Source organism: Mirounga leonina, unplaced genomic scaffold (genome assembly GCF_011800145.1).
Source record: "Mirounga leonina isolate KUSES-001 unplaced genomic scaffold, KU_Mleo_1.0 Mir_84, whole genome shotgun sequence".
In the NCBI taxonomy this organism is placed as follows: domain Eukaryota; kingdom Metazoa; phylum Chordata; class Mammalia; order Carnivora; family Phocidae; genus Mirounga; species Mirounga leonina.
This window is the reverse complement of record NW_023270827.1, coordinates 606,182-625,902: the sequence shown is the minus strand read 5'-3', so window position 1 is coordinate 625,902 and position 19,721 is coordinate 606,182. Positions and strand designations below refer to the sequence as shown.

At 38.3% G+C, this 19,721-nt stretch overlaps 1 long non-coding RNA gene across 1 annotated transcript in view; it reads left to right on the top strand.

Moving 5' to 3' along the window:
- LOC118002879 overlaps positions 1-18,343 on the top strand; it is an 88,784-nt gene extending 70,441 nt beyond the window's left edge. The window contains exon 3 of the long non-coding RNA XR_004677199.1: positions 18,283-18,343. This is a non-coding gene — a long non-coding RNA (uncharacterized LOC118002879). The remainder of the gene's footprint in view (positions 1-18,282) is intronic.
- Positions 18,344-19,721: the final 1,378 nt, after the last annotated feature.

The following is a 19,721-nucleotide window of genomic DNA, read 5'->3' as shown; positions in this document are numbered from 1 at the left end:
CCCTGCTTTTATTATAATATGCAAGAAATAATAAAAAGTATACACATATGCTAAAAATATCCATGTATCCATCAGTTTAATGAATAGAACATTAACAATGAACTGGGGGCACTTGGCTGGCTCAGTTGGTGGAACATGTCTCTTGATCTTGGGGTTGTGGGTTTGAGCCCCATGTTGGGTTTAGAGATTACTTAAAATACAATCTTTAAAACAAACAAACAAATGAACCAGTGTAAACCTCTGCCGATTGTATCCTAGTCCCTTCTCTATAGAAAGGAAGGCACTATCCTGAATGACAGCCATTAGCTTTTTTCTTTTCTTTCTTTTCTTTTTTTATTGTAGTAAAATGTATATAACATAAAATCTGCTATTTTAACCATTTTTAAGTGTAAAATTCAGTGGCATTAATCACATTCACAGTGTTGGGCAACTATCACCACTATTTAGTCCCAAAACTTAATCACCGCAGAAACTCTGTAACCATTAAGAAAAAACTCCCCATTTCCCCTCCACCCAGTTCTTAGTAATCTCTAATCTACTTTCTGCCTCTATGAATTTGCCCATTTTAGACTAACCCCTCACACTGGGTAAAAGTGAATTTTTAATAATAGGGCTGGGTCAAAAAAAATAATAATAGGGCTGGGTCAACTAGATAACATTTGGAAAGGATCATCTTTTTTTTTTTTCAGTTTTATTGCGATATGATTGACATTTTACACTGTATTAGTTTAAGGTGTACGATATATATATTTGTTGTGAAATGATTACCACAAGTTAACATCTAACACCTCACAGTTACACATTTTTTTTCTTGTGATGAGAACTTTTAAAAGCCCATTCTCTTAGCAACTTCCAAGTAATACAAGGCAGTATTGCCAACTCTAGTCCCCATGCTGTACAAGACATCCCCAGAACTTAATTATCTTATAACTGGAAGTTTGTACCTTTGGAACACCTTCACCCATATCCTCTGCCTGCTAACCATCTGGCAACCACAAATCTGATCTCTGTTCCTGTGAGTTGGTTTTTTTAGATTCCATATATAAGTGAGATGATTCAGTGTTTGTCTTTCTTTGTCTGACTTATTTCACTTAGCATAATGCCCCAAGGTCCATTCTTGCTATTGCAAATGGCAGGATTCCCTTCTTTTTTACAGCTGAATAATATTCCATTGTGTATACATACCATGTTTTCTTTCCTTTTTTCCCCAGTTTTATTGAGAAATAAACATACATCCCTGTGTTAGTTTAAGGCATACAGCATGATAATTTGATTTACATATATTGTGAAATGATTACCACAATAGGTTCAGCTGACATCCATCATCTACTGATAAAATAAAAAGAAAGAAGAAAAGGAAAAAGGAAAAAATTTTCTCCTAGTGGTAAGAATTCTTAGGATGTACTCTCTTAACAACGTTCCTGTATATCCTACAGCCATCATGTTGTACATTACACCCCTCGTATTTGTTTATCTTATAACTGGAGTTTGTACCTTTTGACCACCTTCCTCCAATTCCCACTTCCCCGACCCTCCACTTCTGGTAACCACAAGTCTGATCGCTTTCTCTATGAGTCCCTTTTGTTTCTTTGTTTTCTGTTTCTTAGATTCCACATATAAGTCGGATCATACAGTATTCATCTTTTCTGTTTGACTTATTACACTTAGCATAATGCCCTCAAAATCCATCCAGTTGTCACAAATGGTAGGATTTTCTCATTTTATCTGGCTGAATACTATTCTATTGCATATGTATACCACAACTTCTTAATCCATTCATCCATTTATGGACACTTAGGTTGTTTCTATATCTTGGCTATTGTAAATAATGCCACAATGAACATTGTGGTACAGATGTCTCTTTGAGATAGTGATTTCATTTTCTTTGGATATTTCTTTGGATATTCATATTTCTTTGGATACTTCATGTGATAGTTCTATTTTTAATTTTTTGAGGAACCTCCATATTTTTTTCCATAGTGGCTGCCCCAATTTACATTCCCACCAGCAGTGCACAAGGGTCGCTTTTTCTACATCCTAGCCAACAATTATTATCCCTTGTCTTTTTGATGATCCCATTCTAACATGTGTGAGGTGATATCTCATTGTGGTTTTGATTGGCATTTCCCTGATGGTTAGTGATGTTGAGCACCTTTTCAAGTACCTGTTGCTATTTAAATATTTTATATAAGTGGAAGAACACTTTGTCCTTTTGTGTCTGGCTTATTTTACTTAACAAAATATTTTCAAGTTTCATCCATGTTGTAGCATGTTTCAGAATTTCATTCCTTAAGGCTAAAAAATATTCCATTGTATGTATTTAACACATTTTGTTTATCCATTCATCTGTTGATGGAACTTAGGTTGTTACCATCTTTTGGCTATTGCGAATAATACTGCAGTCAACATTGGTGTATAAATATCTGTTTCAATTCTTTGGGGTATCTGCCTAGAATGCAATTGCTGGGTCATTTGGTAATTGTATTTTAGCTTTCTGAGGAACTGTCAAACTGTTTTCCATAGCAGCTGCACCATTTACATTCCCACCAGCAAGGTGCAAGTGTTCTGAATTTTTCATATCCTTAATAATATTTTCCATTAAAAATTATAGCCATCCTACTAGGTGTGAAATGGTATTTCATTGTGGTTTTGATATGCATTTCTCTAATGACTAATGATGTAGAGCATCTTTTCATGTGCTTATTGGCCATTTGTGTATCTTCTTTGGAGAAATATCTCTTCAAGTCTTTTGCCCATTTTTGAATTGTGTTTTCTTTCTGTTGTTGAGTTGTAGGAGTTCTTTATATATTCTGGATAATAAATCCTTATCAGATATATGATTTGCAAATGTTTCTACCATGCTGTGGGTTGTCTTTTCACTTCTTTGATAATGCCCTTTGATGCACAAAAGTTTAAAATTTTAATGAAGTCCTATATATTTTTAAAATTTTGTTGTTCAGGTTTTTGATGTCATTGCCAAATCCAAGATCATGAAAATTTACTCCTGTGTTTTCTTGTCAGAGTTTTATGGTTTTAGCTCTTATACTTATTTTAGGTCATTTATCCACTTTGTGTTAATTTTTGCATATGGTGTAAGATAAAAGGCTGACTTCATTCTTTTGCATGTAGGAATCCAGTTGTCTCAACACCATTTATTGAAATTCCCCCATTGAACAGGCTTGGCAGCCTTGTAATAAATCAGTTGGCCTTGAGTGTATAGGTTTATTTCTGGAGACTCAATTCTATTCCATTGGTCTATGTATCTGTCCTCATGCCAGCATCACACTGTTTTGATTACTGTAGCTTTGTAGTGACTTTTGAAATTAGGATGTGTGCATCTTTCAATTTTCTTCTTTTTCAAAATTGTTTTGGCTATTCAGGGTTCCTTGCAATTCCACACGAATTTGAAGAGCAGTTTTTCCATATCCGCAAAAACGGCTGTTGAAATGTTGATAGTGATAGCATTAAATCTGTAGATCACTTTGGGTAGTATTGGCATTTTAATAATAATAAGTATTTTTATCCAAGATCATGGGATGTATTTCTCTTTATTTGGATTTTCTTTAATTTTCTTCGGTGCTGTTTTGTATTTCTCAGATTTTATATCATCTCATTGGTTAAACTTATTCCTAGGTATTTTATTCTAGTGGATGCTATTAGAAGTATAATTGCTTTCTTAATTTTCTTTTTTGGATTGTTCATTACAGGTGTATAGAAACATAACTGATTTTGGTGTATTGATATCATACCCTGCATATTTGTTGAGTTCTTTTATTAGCTCTAGAAGCTTTCTTGTGGATTCTTTGGAATTTTCTTTATATAGGACCACATTACCTGTAAATGGAGATAGTTTTACTTTTTCCTTTCCAATCTAGATGCCTTTTATTTTCTTTTCTTGTCTAACTGCTTTGGCTAGAACTTCCAGTACAATGTTAAATAACAGTGGTAAAAGTGGCCATCCTTGTCTTTTTCCTGATCTTAAGGAGAAAGCCTTCAGTCTTTTATCACTGAGTATGATGTTAGCCATAGGTTTATCATTAATGTCCTTTATCATGTTGAGGCAATGCCTTTCTATTCTTAGTTTTCTAATTTTTTTTTATCATGAAAGAGTGTTGGATTTTATCAAGAAAGGGTGTCAAATGCCTTTTCTGCATCAATTGAGATGATTATGTGTATTTTTTTCCCTTCATCCTATTAAAGTGATTTATTACATTGATTGATTTTCTTATGCAATCACTATTGCATTCCTAGGATAAATCCCACTCGGTCATAATTTATTATTTTAATATGCTGTTGGATTAGGATTCTTTTGTTGAGGATTTTTGCATCCAAATTCATAAGGAATTTTGGTCTGCAATTTCCTTTCTTGTTTATGTCTTTATCTAGAATTGATATCAGGATAATGGTGGCCTCATAGAATAAGTTTGAAAGTGTTCCCTTCTCTTCAGTCTTTTGAAAGAGTTTGAAAAGAACTCTTGGTGTTTAAATGTTTTTGTAACATGCAAAGCCATCTGGTCCTGAACTTGCCTTTGTCTTTGATATATTTGGGGAGTTTTCTGCCCCTGTTTCTTCAAATAATCTTTCTGCCCCTTTCTGTCTCTCTTCTCCCCCTGGAACTTCTATAATTTATGTTAGTCCACTTGTTGGTGCCCCACATGTCCCTTAGACTCTGTTCAGTTTTCTCTTTTCTTTTCAGTTCTCAAGCTTGTTGAGTTATTCCATCTTCAAGTTCACTGACTTTTTTCCTTTGTATGCTTAGGTCTGCAATTTGAATACTTCTAGTGAATTTTTCACTTTAGTCATTGTACTTTTCAGATCCAGAATTTATCTTTGGTTCCTTTTTATAATTTCTGTCCCTTTACTGATACTGTCATTTTGTTCATACATTGTTTTCTTGATTTCCTTTAGTTCTTTGCCCATGTTTTCCTTTAGCAATTTGATGTTTAAGATAGTTGCTTAAATAAAGTCTTAGTCTAGGAATCCAGTGTCTAGGCTTCCTCTAGGATGGTTTTGGCCAATTTATTTTGTTCCGTTATATGGGCCATACTTTCCTATATTTTTGTATGACTTGTGATGTTTGTAAAAAACTCGGCATTTGAATATTCTAGTGTGGTAACTCTGGAAATCAGATTCTCCCTCTTCTCTAGGGTTTGCTCGTTTTATTTTTCGTTTTTGTGGTTGAAGGCTGTAGCAGTCTGTTGTTTAGTGACTCTTCCAAACTATTTTTCAAAGACTGTATATTTTACCATCTGTGGTCCCTGAAGTCTCTATTCCTTTAGAGGTTTCCTTGAAGGCCAGAAGATAAAATAAAATGAAATGAAATAAGATAATTTAAAAATGACATCACTCCCCAATACAAAAGAAAAAAACCACACACACACCAAGCACCTCTGCCAACTCTGTGCTGGGGCACTTAAACAGGCTCACACTGAGCCCACAGATCAGCCTGACATGAAATTTATGGTCCTCTCAAGTCTTTCCTGAGCATATGTCTTGCCTTGTACAAAAAACCCTTGTGTGGTTTTCTAAATTCCTCTGAATATTCCTTATTCCTTGAATGTTCTAATTTCCCAAAGACTCTCCCTCTGGGGACGCCTGGGTGGCTCAGTTGTTTAGCGTCTGCCTTCGGCTCAGGTCATGATCTCAGGGTCCTGGGATCGAGCCCCGCATCGGGCTCCCTGCTCAGCGGGAAGCCTGCTTCTCCCTCTCCCACTCCCCCTGCTTGTGTTCCTTCTCTCGCTGTGTCTCTCTCTGTCAGATAAATAAATAAAATCTTAAAAGAACCTCCCTCTGTTTTTCTGCAGTTTCCTGAGCATTAGGTAGTCTATTATATGTCTGGACCTTAACCTCTTGTCCAGGCATCTGTGGGTTGTTAGTTTGTTTTGCAGCTTTTTGGAACAATGCATTCAGCTTTTCTGGCCTGAGTTGGTCCAAACAGACACAAGCACTTGAGTCAGAACTGCAGGTAGCCCCACACAGGGTAGAACAGACATACGCGATAATTTGCAAATAAGGTCTGCTCTGCCCCGCCCCGGAGCCAGGGACCAGGGTCCACACTAGGGGCGCTGGCTCTTGTTGCTGTACCACTGCCACCATGCCGGGGTGGAGGGCGCCGGCAAGAGTAAGTGAAAATGCCACAAAGCTTTCCTACCATTTTCACGTTGCCTTTTTTTTTTTGCTTGGTTGTTTATTTGGTTGCTGTAAACCTGTGTTCTCCAGAGTTCTGACACAATTGGTTCTGACAATAGCTGCTTGTTTTTCAGAGTTTCTGTCCGGGAACCAGAGATTGGAACTGCCTACTCCACCATTTTACTGACATCATCTCCGTTAGCATTGAACACACTAGAACTTTTATTTACAAAGCACCTCTAATTTCTGTACTGACTCAGTGTTTCTGGAGGAGTTTGAGGCCTACCTATTTCTCCCATTTATTTCTACTCTTAATGAAAGATATTGTTCCCAATTATGACTGTAATTTCTACATTCAGGCTCCTCTAAATTTGCAGTTTTCTATCCTGGCTGCACATCACCCTCACCTATGAAGTTGTTTTATTTAAAAAAAAAAAAAAAAAAAAAAAGAACAAAAAATACAGAGTCCTCCTCAGACTTAGAGAAGCAGAATTCTGAGGGTGAGTAGCAAAGTGAAAAAATGCGACTAGAGTTCTCTTTAGAGTTCTTTTGTGAAGGGTAAAAATATATATATAGACATTTCAGGATGATAGTATTTATGGAAAAAACCACATACATGTAAAAGTCAATACTAGAAATCTAATTCAGGAACATATGTGTATGAAATGAATAGGTTTTGAACTTGACTTTTTGAATTTTAAATAATTATAGATCAACAGGAAGTTGTAAAAAAAATAGTATAGAAAGTTCTCATATACCTATGCTCCAGCTTCTGCCAATGATAACACACTGCATAAGTATAGTTCAGTATCAAAACAGGAGAGTGACATTGATACAATCCACAGCCTTATTCAGATATCATCAGATATGCACTTGGGTGTGTGTGTGTGTGTGTATACTTCTGTGCAATTTTATCACATATGCAGATTCATGTAATCACCACCACAATCCAGATAGAGAGCTGCTCCATCATCCACAGATCTCTCATGTTACCCCTTTAAAGTCATACCCAATATGCTCCCCAGACCCCATCCTGAACACCTGGCAACCACTCATCTGTTCTCCATCTCTATAATTTTGTCATTTCTAAAATGTTATATAAATAGCATCAAATAGTATGTAACCCTTTTAAGACTTTTTTTCCACACAGCATAATTCCCTTGAGATCTATTCAAGTTCTTGTTTTGTGTATCCATAGTTTTTTTTTTTTAATTCAATTAACATAAAATATATTATTGGTTTCAGAGGTAGAGGTCAGTGATTCATTAGTCTTATATAACACCCAGTGCTCATTACATCACGTGCCCTCCTTAATGTTTGTCACCCAGTTACCTCATCCTCCCACCTCCTTCCCCTCTAGCAACCCTCAGTTTGTTTCCTATGATTAAGAGTCTCTTATGGTTTGTCTCCCTCTCTGGTTTCATCTTGTTTTATTTTTTCCTCTCATCCCCTATGATCCTCTGTTTTGTTTCTTAAATCCCACATATGAGTGAGATCATATGATAATTGTTTCTCTGGTTGACTTACTTCACTTAGCATAGTACCCTCTAGTTCTACAGTGCTGCAAATGACAAGATTTCATTGTTTTTAATGGCTGAGTAATATTCCATTGTATATATATACCACATCTTCTTTATCCATTCATCCCTTGATGGACATCTGGGCTCTTTCCATAGTTTGGCCATTGTGGACATTGTTGCTATAAACACTGGGGTGCACGTGCCCCTTCGGATCACTACATTTGTATCTTTGGGGTAATACCCAGTAGTGAAATTGCTGGGTCCTAGGGTAGCTCTATTGTCAACTTTTTGAGGAACCTCCATACTGTTTTCCAGAGTGGCTGCACCAGTTTGCATTCCCACCAACAGTGTAAGAGGGTTACCCTTTCTCTGCATCCCTGTCAACACCTGTCATTTCCTGACTTGTTAATTTTAGCCATTCTGACTAGTGTAAGGTGATATTTCATTGTGGTTCTGATTTGTATTTCCCTGATGGTGAGTGATGTGGAGGATTTTTTCATGTGGCTGTTGGCCATTTGTGTGTCTTCTTTGCAGAAATGTCTGTTCATGTGTTCTGCCCATTTCTTGATTGGATTATTTGTTCTTTGGGTGTTGAGTTTGATAAGTTCTTTCTAGATTTTGGATACTAGCCCTTTATCTGATATGTCATTTGCAAATATCTTCTCCCATTCTGTCAGTTGTCTTTTGGTTTTGCTGACTGTTGCCTTTGCTGTGGAAAAGCTTTTTATCTTGATAAAGTCCCAATAGTTAAATTTGCCTTTGTTTTCCTTGCCTTTGGAGACATGTCTAGCAAGAAGTTGCTGTGGCCAGGGTCGAAGAAGTTGCTGCCTGTGTTCTCCTTTAGGATTTTGATGGATTCCTAACTCACATTTAGGTCTTTCAACCATTTTGAGTCTATTTTTGTGTATGGTGTAAGGAAATGGTCCAGTTTCATCCTTCTGCATGTGGCTGTCCCAATTTTCCCAACACCATTTGTTGAAGAGACTGTCTTTTTTCCATTGAACATTCTTTCTTGCTTTGTTGAAGATTAGTTGACCATAGAGTTGAGGGTCCATTTCTGGGTTCTTTGTTCTGTTCCATTGATCTATGTGTCTGTTTTTGTGCCAGCACCATACTGTCTTGATGATGACAGCTTTGTAATAGAGCTTGAAGTCCGGAATTGTGATGCCACCAGCTTTGCTTTTCTTTTTCAACATTCCTTTGGCTATTTGGGGTCTTCTCTGGTTCCATACAAATTTTAGGATTATTTGTTCCATTTCTTTGAAAAAACTTGATGGTATTTTGATAGGGATTGCTTTGAAGGTATAGATTGCTCTAGGTAGCAGACATTTTAACAATATTTGTTCTTCCAATCCAAGAACATGGAATGTTTTTCCATTTCTTTGTGTCTTCCTCAATTTCTTTAATGAGTATTCTATAGTTTTCTGAGTACAGATCCTTTGCCTCTTTTGTTAGGTTTATTCTTGGGTATCTTACGGGTTTTGGCACAATTGTAAATGGGATCAACTCCTTAATTTCTCTTTCCTCTGTCTCATTGTTAGTTGTAGAAATGCAACTGATTTCTATGCATTGATTTTATGTCCTGCCATTTGCTGAATTCCAGTGTGAGTTCTAACAATTTTGGGGTGGAGTCTTTTGGGTTTTCCACATAGAGTATCATGTCATCTGCGAAGAGTGAGAGTTTGACTTCTTCTTTGCCAATTTGGATGCCTTTTATTTCTTTTTGTTGTCTGATTGCTGTGGCTAGGACTTCTAGTACTATGTTAAACAGTCAGGGGCGATAGTGGACCTCCCTGCCAAGTACCTGACCTTACGGGAAAAGCTCTCTGTTTTTCTCCATTGAGAGTGATATTCACTGTGGGTTTTTCGTATATGGCTTTTATGATATTGAGGTATGTATCCTCTATCCTACTCTGAAGAGTTTTGGTCAAGAAAGGATGCTGTACTTTGTCAAATGCTTTTTCTGCATCTATTGAGAGGATCATATGGTTCTTGTCCTTTCTTTTATTAATGTAGTGTATCACATTGGTTGATTTGTGGATATTGAACCAACCTTGCAGCCTGGGAGTAAATCCCACTTGGTCGTGGTGAATAATCCTTTTAATGTACTGTTGGATCCGATTGGCTAGTATCTTGGTGAGAATTTTTACATCTGTCCGTGTTTATCAGGGATATTGATCTGTAATTCTTCTTTTTGGAGAATTTTGGTTTTGGGGTCAAGGTAATGCTGGCTTCATAGAAAGAGTTTGGAAGTTTTCCTTCATTTCTATTTTTTGAAACAGCTTCAGAAGAATAGGTATTAATTCTTTTTTTTTTTTTTAAGATTTCATTTATTTATTTGAGAGAGAGAGAGCAAGAGAGTGCATGAACAGTGGGGAGGGGCAGAGGGAGATGGGGAAGCAGACTCCCTGTTGCGCAGGGAGACTGATCCAGGGCTCAATCCCAGGACCCTGGGATCATGACCTGAGCCAAAGGCAGACACTTAACCAACTGAGCCACCTAGGCACCCTGGTATTAAATCTTCTTTAAATGTTTGGTAGAAATCCCCTGGGAAGCCGTCTGGCCCTGGACTCTTGTTTGTTGGGAGATTTTAAATTATTGCTTCAGTTTCCTTGCTGATTTTGGGTCTGTTCAGGTTCTGTATTTCCTCCTGGTTCAGTTTTGGTAGTTTATATGTCTCTAGGAATGCATCCATTTCTTCCAGATTGTCTAATTTGTTGGCATATAGTTGCTCATAATATGTTCTTATAATTGTTTGTATTTCTTTGGTGTTGGTTGTGATCTCTCTTCTTTCATTCATGATTTTATTTATTTGGGTCCTTTCTCTTTTCTTTTTGATAAGTCTGGCCAGGGGTTTATCAGTCTTATTAATTCTTTCAAAGAACCAGCTCCTAGTTTCATTGATCTGTTCTACTGTTCTTTTGGTTTCTATTTCATTGATTTCTGCTCTAATCTTTATTAATTCTCTTCTCCTGCTGGATTTAGGCTTTATTTGCTGCTCTTTCTCCAGCTCCTTTAGGTGTAAGGTTAGGTTGTGTATTTGAAACTTTCTTGTTTCTCCCAATTATTCTAATATTGTTTTGCTTTATGGTATCCCTTATCTCTTGATTTCTCCCCACATGATCCAGTAGTTGTTTATCTCTCTTTTGCTCAGCTTCTTTATTTTCCATCATTTTGTCTTCTCTATCACTAATTTTCTCTTCTGCCTCATTTATCCCAGCAGTTAGAGCCTCCATTTTTTATTGCATCTCATTAATAGCCTTTTTGATTTTGACTTGATTAGATTTTAGTTCTTTAATTTCTGCAGAAAGGGATTCTCTAGTGTCTTCTACGCTTTTTTCAAGCCCAGCTAGTGTCTTTATAATCATTATTCTGAACTCTAGTTCCAACATCTTATTTTTTTAAAAAGATTTTATTTATTTATATGACAGAGACAGAGAGAGCACAAGCAGGGGGAGTGGTAGGCAGAGGGAGGGGGAGAAACAGATTCCTTGCTGAGCAGGGAGCCAGACCTGGGGCTCAATCTCAGGTCCCTGGGATCATGACCTGAGCCGAAGGCAGATGCTTTACCTACAGAGCCACCCAGGTACCTGCCAACACCTTACTATATCCATACTGATTAGGTCCCTGACAATACTGCCTCTTGAAGTTTTCCATCCTGTCATTCTGCCCAGAGAAGAATAAATGAACAAGAGAACAAAATACTAAAACGGCAACAATGACCCCAGAGAAATATACACTAAACAAATCAGAAGAGACCTAAATCTGAAAAAATAAAATAAAAATTAAAAAAAAAGAATATAATCAGACACATGAATGGGACAGAGTAATATACTGGATCCTATGTGTGTTTTGGTCTGTTTGTTAGAAAACTTGATCCCAAAATTGTAAAGAAAGAAAACACATATATCTACAAAAATGAAATTATATATGCTGAAAGGATAGAATGTAACTGTAAAAATGAAAATTAAAAGACAAAAAAAAAAAAAAGGTTATAAACAGACAGGTGAACAGAACAGAGCAATACACTATATCCTGAGTGTATTTTGGTCTGTTTGTTAGAAGAAACTACATCCCAAAATTGTAAAGAAAGAAAAACTTATATATATACAAAAATAAAATTAAACACATTGAAAGGATAGAATGTAACTGTGAAGATGAAAATTAAAAAAGATTTTTTAAAAAGGGTTGATAAAATAAGAAATTGGTTGGAAAAGAGAAAAAAAATAAAATTGAAAAACTAAGTATCATGGGGAAAAAACCCATGAATTCTATTTCCTATTTTCCCAGAGCACTGGAGTTGTGCAGTTCTGTGTGATTGGTAAACTTGATCTTGGCTGGATGTTCTTGCTGATATTCTGGGGGGAGGGGCCTGTTGCATTGATGCTCAAGTGTATTTGCCCCAGGTGGAATTGCACCGCCCTTGCGGGGGGCCAGGCCAAGTAATCTGCTCTGTTTGCTCTCTGAGCTTTTGTTCCCTGAAGGCTTTCTGTGTAGCTTAGAGGATGAGAATGAAAATGGTGGCCTCCCAGTCTCTGGCCTCTGAGGAGCTGAGAGCTCAGTGCACCCTCAGGGAAAAGTAGTTAATCGGTCCTGTCTCCCTGGCCTCTGGCGCACTCTGCTCACCTGGCCTGTGACGGAGCACTTCTGTCTCAGGCCCAGGACCCCATTTGGAGTCTTCAAACCCAGTAAACTCCTGTGGTGCACTCCCGCGCTGCTCCTCCGGGGGAGGAAGGGGAGGGTCTCACAGAGGTTCTGACACTTGCTGGGCCTCTGCTTGGAGAGTAGTTGCCTGACCGTGGCGCGGTTGGCAGGACACCGCAACCCCGAGCTGAGGGCCCGCACCTGGGCTCACTGTCTGCAGCCGGCTTCCCTGCTCCGTTACCTGGGAGCTATGCCACACTCAGGGACCCCCGGTCTTTCTCTGACCCCGAGGGTCCTGAGACCACCCTGTCCCGCGAGGGTTCCACCCCACTTTGCCACCTGAGTGCCTTTTAGGCTGGGCCCTCCCTCAGCAGACTTCTAAAAATTCCCATTTTGTGCTCCGCTGCTCCATCACTTGCCAGAAGCTGCTGACGGAGGCTCCCTCCTCCCACAGTCTGTCTTCCCATATATCACCTCGGATTCACTTCTCTGCACCTCCTACCTTGCAGAAAGTGGTTGCTTTTCTATTTGTAGAGTTGCAGCTATTCTTTTCTTCGATCTCCTGTTGAGTTCACAGGTGTTCAGAATGATTTGATAGCTATCTAGCTGCGTTCCCGGGACCAGAAGAAACTAAAGTCTCCTACTTCTCCGCCATCTTGGACTCTCTGATTGGATAATAATCTATTTTTTAACATTTAGTAAAGCACTTGAACATCATTATACTAAAGTATAATGTAGCAAAGCTAGTAAAGTAGCTCATTCAGTAATGAAATTAAAATTTACTTATGGACATTTTAATTTTTATTTTTTTATTACATTTTTTTAAAGATTTCACTTATTTATTTGACAGAGAGATAGAGAGAGAACACAAGTAGGCAGAGAAGCAGGCAGAGGGAGGACCCTGGGATCATGACCTGAGCCAAAGGCAGCCGCTTAACCGACTGAGCCACCCAGGTGCCCCGGAAGTTCTAATACTTTTTAAAGGATCTATTTACTTATTTTAGAGAGAGAGTGAGCAGGGGGAGAGGCAGAGGGAGAGAGAGAATCTTGAAGCAGTCTCCCTGCTAAGTGCAGAGCTGGACTTGGACTCGGGCTCAGTCCCAGGAGATCATGACAGGAGCCAAAATCAAGAGTCAGTTGCTCAACCAGCTGAGCCACCCAGGTGCCCCAAGAAATTCTAACATTTTTAATCTAAGGTATTTTGCTTCAATAAAGGCAGAGGGCGCTATTTAAAGTTAACAAATGATTAACTTTGACAACAACACACCTGAATTAGTTTTTGTAATTGTGTACTTATGCATATGCATGTATATTTCTATACTATACATAATCAGGTAGTTATTCTGAAAAATAGAATCTTTAAAGTGTTTAACATAATGTTTAACTTTTCATTATTATACCTTAATAAGAAAAAAGGAACAATAAAATGTATCTTTAAATATATATTTCCACAACCAGTAATATTGTGCAAATATTCTTTATGTACATGGACTTAATCTGTTTAGGACTTTTAGCTTCCAGAAAATATCAGTCTAAAGGAAATCATTCATTCCAGAATGATAAAGATTTTTCAGGGAAAAGACACATTAGACCCTACTGAGTCACAAGCTCTCAAACTGTCCCTCAAAACCTTCCTAATACTGCTCTCTGCACTAGTATTTTTTTTATTTCTTTGTTGTCTCCCTTTCTAAAGTCAAGAGCTCTTCAGACTCTCCCTCTTTAGTTTAGTCTCCAAGGGAAAGGTGTCAACTCATTTATTTAATGACTATTTGGCTTTTCTCTCTTCCACAAAAAAGTCTTTTTTTTTTCCCTTAATGACGTGGGCAAAAAGGAGAAAACTTTACACTTGTTTTTCAGCATGGGCACATTACTATGTTCTCCCTTAAGCCAGAATTTTAAGGAGAAATGTCTCAGAGCATTTTAAGCCAATGTCATAAATGCTTCCTTTAAATAAAAGAAACCCCTGCAATAATGCTGTCCTCTAGAGGGTCATCTAATAGTTTTGTTACTATCCTCTTATTTCTATCTTTATATTGTCATTGTGGTGGAAATTATTGGAGAAATCGGTGCTGTACATGGAATCTCTGTAATGGGGTCAGCTTTGCTCAAGCCCACCTCTCATGCCAGGACTCAATCGTATTATTTCTGTGCATTTGTTTTAACTTTCTACACTCGATTTATTGTTCTTTTTATTGGCTGGAGCTCTGATTGGCTTACTATATGACAAATAGTCACTATATTTTTAGAATCTCAAGTTGGTCTCCCTCTTTCTTCACGTTGTTTAGAAGGGCAGGGATCAAAGCACAGAACTGGGACAGTCACTGCTTATGTTTGTGCTTTATCTCATTAAGTGCTGATCACCAGGAAAGCAAACAGCTTGTCATGAAATTTGCCTTGCAAACAATATAACAAAGAAATCTTACGAAAAGAGGCTGAACAGAAGGTGTGTTTAATCTGTTGTCATGTAGCTCCAGTTTCAGACTAAGAGTGATGATACTTGGAAAAAAAAAAAACTGGGAGTCTGCCTGCGGGCAACATTTACCCCTGATGCTGAGATTGCTACAGAAACCTAACCATTGGAAGTTTTCAACATACAAATCAGGATTTATTAAAGGAATTAATATCTTTGAAGGCTCACAAAGCAATCCTGTTTTCCTGCAAGATGGATGAAAGGCAGAGATTTCAAAACATTTGCTAGAAAACATCAATAGCCAATCCTGCTGATTTAATTTTTTCAGTCCCTCAGGCATCAAAAGAAGTTGTAACTTGTCCACATTTGCTTCAGAAGCAAAGCAATATTGTAAATTAAAAATGGCTGGAGCTTAGCTGGCTGCGTTTCATTTTTAATTAGTTGGAGCTTCATAATATTTATCAACATTTCTTAAGCTCAGAAGCTAAGGAACTTCCTCCTTACATTTGTTGTGAAGAGGTTACACAGAGAGTGTTGGGTGACATTCACTTACGCTCCAAGGAAAAAGTTCTTAGAATTAGCCGTCCATTGCAAATACTACCAGAACACAAATATGAAAAGAAATGATATTTAGTCTGCTCCCTCTCTCTTCTCTTTTATTTTTGAGCAAGCAGAGATTTCCTATTCCTTTTAACCAGTTGGGAACTCACAAAATAGAAACTCTTCAGAGATTGGTGCTAAAAAATCAAAACAAATTCTGACAACATGAGACATGCTCATCACAAAACTATAACAAAAGCAACTGATTTCGCTTGAGGCATTTTGTTGAGGTGAAGTGGTGGTAAATCCATAGGGGGGCAACAGCAACATAGACCAGATTTTGGAATTAGGGTTTCCCTCTGAGAACAAAAATGAAAAATGGTCATGTACTACATGAGACTAACCATTGATTTTTTCATTCCAAATATATTTATTACTACTCTTTTTATGTCTGGCACTATTTTAAGTACCTGGGATAAAGTGGTGAACAGAAAGACAAGATCCCAACATCGTAAAGCTCACATTCATTTGTAGAAATATTCAGCCCTAAATACTACACTGTAAATGGGTAGGCCAATTCTGGGAGCACTCAAACTCTATTCAAGGTGATAACGGTATATTTTCAAGGAAATGTGACTGTATTAGTATATCTCGATCTGTAACCTTATCAATTATATTCAGTCTTACCTAAAGAAGCCTAGAAAAAGGAGGAATCTTACTCTTGATTTCATTGGGCATTGGGCAGGGGGCTCTGACCAGCAGCTTTCAGCACCCTTAGCAAGTCTTCCTCCATAGTCGAGACGGACGCAGCAGACTAGCTTGATGCCATTAGTAAAGGTCATCCAGCTAAGTCCACTACTCGATTCCAAGGTGATCAAGCAGCTTTCTGTTATAATGTGGCTTCCCATATGGGTTTTCCTACAGGGAGAGAATGCACGCTCTACAGTTCCAAGAACTCCAGTCCGTTTAAAGTTATAGTTCTCACTATAAATAAATCAGTATTCTGGTTTATGTTTAAATATTTTGGGAATTGGGTTGTCATGAATCTGAACATCTTTTGGTATTCTTACGAAGTTGGATTTCTTGAACTGTAAAGCAGAAACACAGACCCTTAAGTAGTGTTTCTCCAAGGGTGGTTTTTAAATTTCTGGCGTGAGAATCACCTACAGGGCTTGTTAACCATACAGATTCCTGGACTCACACTATATTCATACTGAATCAGAATCTCTGAGGGTGGGGCTTGAGATCTGCATTTACTAAGGTCTCCAAATGATTCTAATACACAATAAAGCTTTCGAGTCAGAGCCTGAGAAGCCCGGATCACAGCCAATAAGGTTCTATTATGGCATTTAGCCAGTTTCCTAGATAACATCTTCATCTTTATAATTGCTACAAAGTATTTTAGCAATTCTTGTCCAGGCTTGGTGGCTTTCACCATGCGGCCTCCTTTCTCTCCCAGTCTCATCGCTCACCTCTCCTCTGAATCATCTGAAGCTTCAACACTCCAAGTGTGCAACTCTCATGCTCTATGCTTGTATATGTCTTGAAAGTTGGGGTTTTGGGGCAGAGGACAATAAATAGCCCCCCAAATCCCCGAGTCCCAAGCCAACTGATAAAGGAGGCAGTTTAAGAGCAAAATATCACTTTTATTACTAACAATGGCTAGATTGAAGAATGTGGCTTAGGTGTAGAAAATAAGGGGCTTCTTAATTCTGAACTCTAGATTTAACACACTGACCCATCTTGTCCCATGAAGAACGGGATAACTACTTGTCTCTTCTTGCGGGGGCAACCACTATCTTCTAAACTTACTTGAGGCCAAGGGCAGACCAGGTGGATCAGAAAGAGGGGGGAAGAAGAAGGTGGCTGAGCTAAGCATACCAAGTTCTTGGTCCCTCAGTAATCATGTTAAGTCATTCCTTTTCCCCTGGTGAGGAATGAGTGAAGGAGGGGAGGAAAGAATCCAGGAATGTTACTCCAACAGATGTCCCTTGACATGAAGGGAAACATCGGGAACGGGGGTTGGGGCAGGTGCTCCCCCGACAGCATACACCATTCTTCGTGCCTGAGACACTCTGTGCTCCCCACAATTCTTTGCACAATTAGACAAAATATGTAAACATGGAGAGAAGGAGAAAAGTAATTTTCTCATAATATACATGCAAATCATTAATTGTAATATAAATATTCTAAAATAATTGACCTTTGACATTTTAAGTTTTATCTGACATAACTTCTCTATTAGTAGTTTCTACTTTATGGGGGCTTTTATTTAAAAAGGGATTCTTGGGTCACCTGGATAGCTCAGTCAGTTAAGCGGCTGACTCTTGATCTCGGTTCAGATCATGATCTCAGGGTCCTGGGATAGAGTCCTGCCCCCGGCTCCACGTTCAGCAGGGAGTCTGCTTGAAGATTCTCTCTCTCCCTCTGCCCCTCCCACTGCTAGCCCTCTCTCTCTCTCAAATAAAAAAATAAATCTTAAAAAATAAAAATAAAAGGGATTCTTTATTACCCAGTAGCTTATTTTAATTGTGAGCTGATGCTATTATATTAACTGGAAGAGGATATCTTTTAGGATCAGATTATCAGTCATATGGACCATGATAATAAGATGATGCCAACAGTATTTCAAAGATGGGGTTTGAACAGACAGTATATCTTCCTCTTTTTTAAAGATTGATTGATTTATTTTAGAGGGAGAGCACGCATGAGCTAGAGGGGCAGAGAGGGAGGGGGAGAGAGAATCTCAAGCAGACTCCATGTTGAGCACAGAGCCCAATAAAGGGCTCCATCTCAGAAGCCCGAGATCATGACCTGAGCTGAAACCAAGAGTCAGTCGCTTAACCGACTATGCCACCCAGGTGCCCCAGACATATCTTCCTTGATCAGAAGTTAGCAAATTCTTGGAGGACAGAAAAATCCTATAAAGGAAAATGATTGATAGTCTTCATATGGATCTTGGTGCTAATATGCAGACTTAAAAATATGAATTTAAAAATACTCATTGAGAAATGTTTGAGTTTATCATCTTTTTCACAGTCATTCAGCAAAAATTCATTGAACACCTACTATGGAAATACAAAGACCTATAATCCACAGTCCCTGAACTCACAAGGGAAAGGAAACATGTAAATACCTTACAAGACAAGAACCATAATAAAAGTTGTTCAAAGTCCTACGACAGCATAAAAATGGGAGTGTTCCCCTCGACTCCCTCAAGCTTCACAGAGGAGTTAACATCTGATCCTAGGGTCCTGGGATCGAGGCCCACATCGGGCTCCCTGCTCCGCGGGAATCCTGCTTCTCCCTCTCCCACTCCCTCTGCTTGTGTTCCCCCTCTCACTGTCTCTCTCTCTGTCAAATTAAAAAAAAAAAACTTTAAAAAAAGAAAACCTGTAATTGTCCCTGTTCTCTCTTTTTTTTTTTTTTTTAAGATTTTATTTATTTATAGCAAGAGAGAGCACACACGAGGAGAAAAGGGAGAAGCCGACTCCCCGCTGAGCAGAGCAGGGAGCCAGACAGGACCCCGGGATCATGACCTGAGCCGAAGGCAGGCGCTTAACCGACTGAGCCCCCTGGGCGCGCCATGTAATTGTCCCTGTTCTAATCTGAAACTTAGTTTTTGTTTTAGTTATTAGTTGTGGTCAGCCTCCCAAATGATTGGTAAATAGCACTTAGTAAGTGGTAAAATGTGCCGAGCTAGGACAGCACAAGACTAAATCTCTCCCTGCTTTTTAAGAACTAACAGTGCAAAACGAACAGGAGAAAGCTACTTCCAACAGCAGTCGGCGCCGTCCCGCACCGTCCTGGCAAGAGGCACGTTTGCCATTTTCTCTTAAGAGAACAAGGGGGCATGTGGACAATCAAGCCATTTCAAAATAAGTCTCTATTGCCGTTCTATTGCTGCAATCCCAGACGTTCTTTAATTCTATTTCAAACAGGTGTCTGTTCATGTCTTTTCTTCTGTTTAGGACCTTCTGTAAACTTTCAGAATTGAACCGTTTTGTCAATCAGCATCTGCTAAACCCTGGGCCTACATAATATCAGTAAATGTGCTTCTATTTAACTCTCTATTTACAGTCATAAGAGAAATAAACATATAAAATAAATGCATCTCAATGCATAGCTGCGCAGGAGTACAGATGTTTTATTAATGAAAATGAATCCAGCTTTTTGTAAGTCATGGCAGCAATATAACATTTCATTGTTTGGTTCTGTGCTAGACAGTCCCTGCTGTTTCTACATAGAAATTCCTGTAATGCTTAATGGACATCTGGAAGAATTCAGCCAATTAATCGAATTCATGTAGGAGCTAGGCTAATGGCTGTCTGAAAAGCAGATTACATTAAATCAAACTTGCAATATGAATGAAAGCACTTAATCATACATGCAACATTCATTAGATGCGACACAGCAAGTGTTTTGATTACTTTAATAAAAGATCAGGTAAAGTGCATCAGCTGAACAGATTGAAAAGA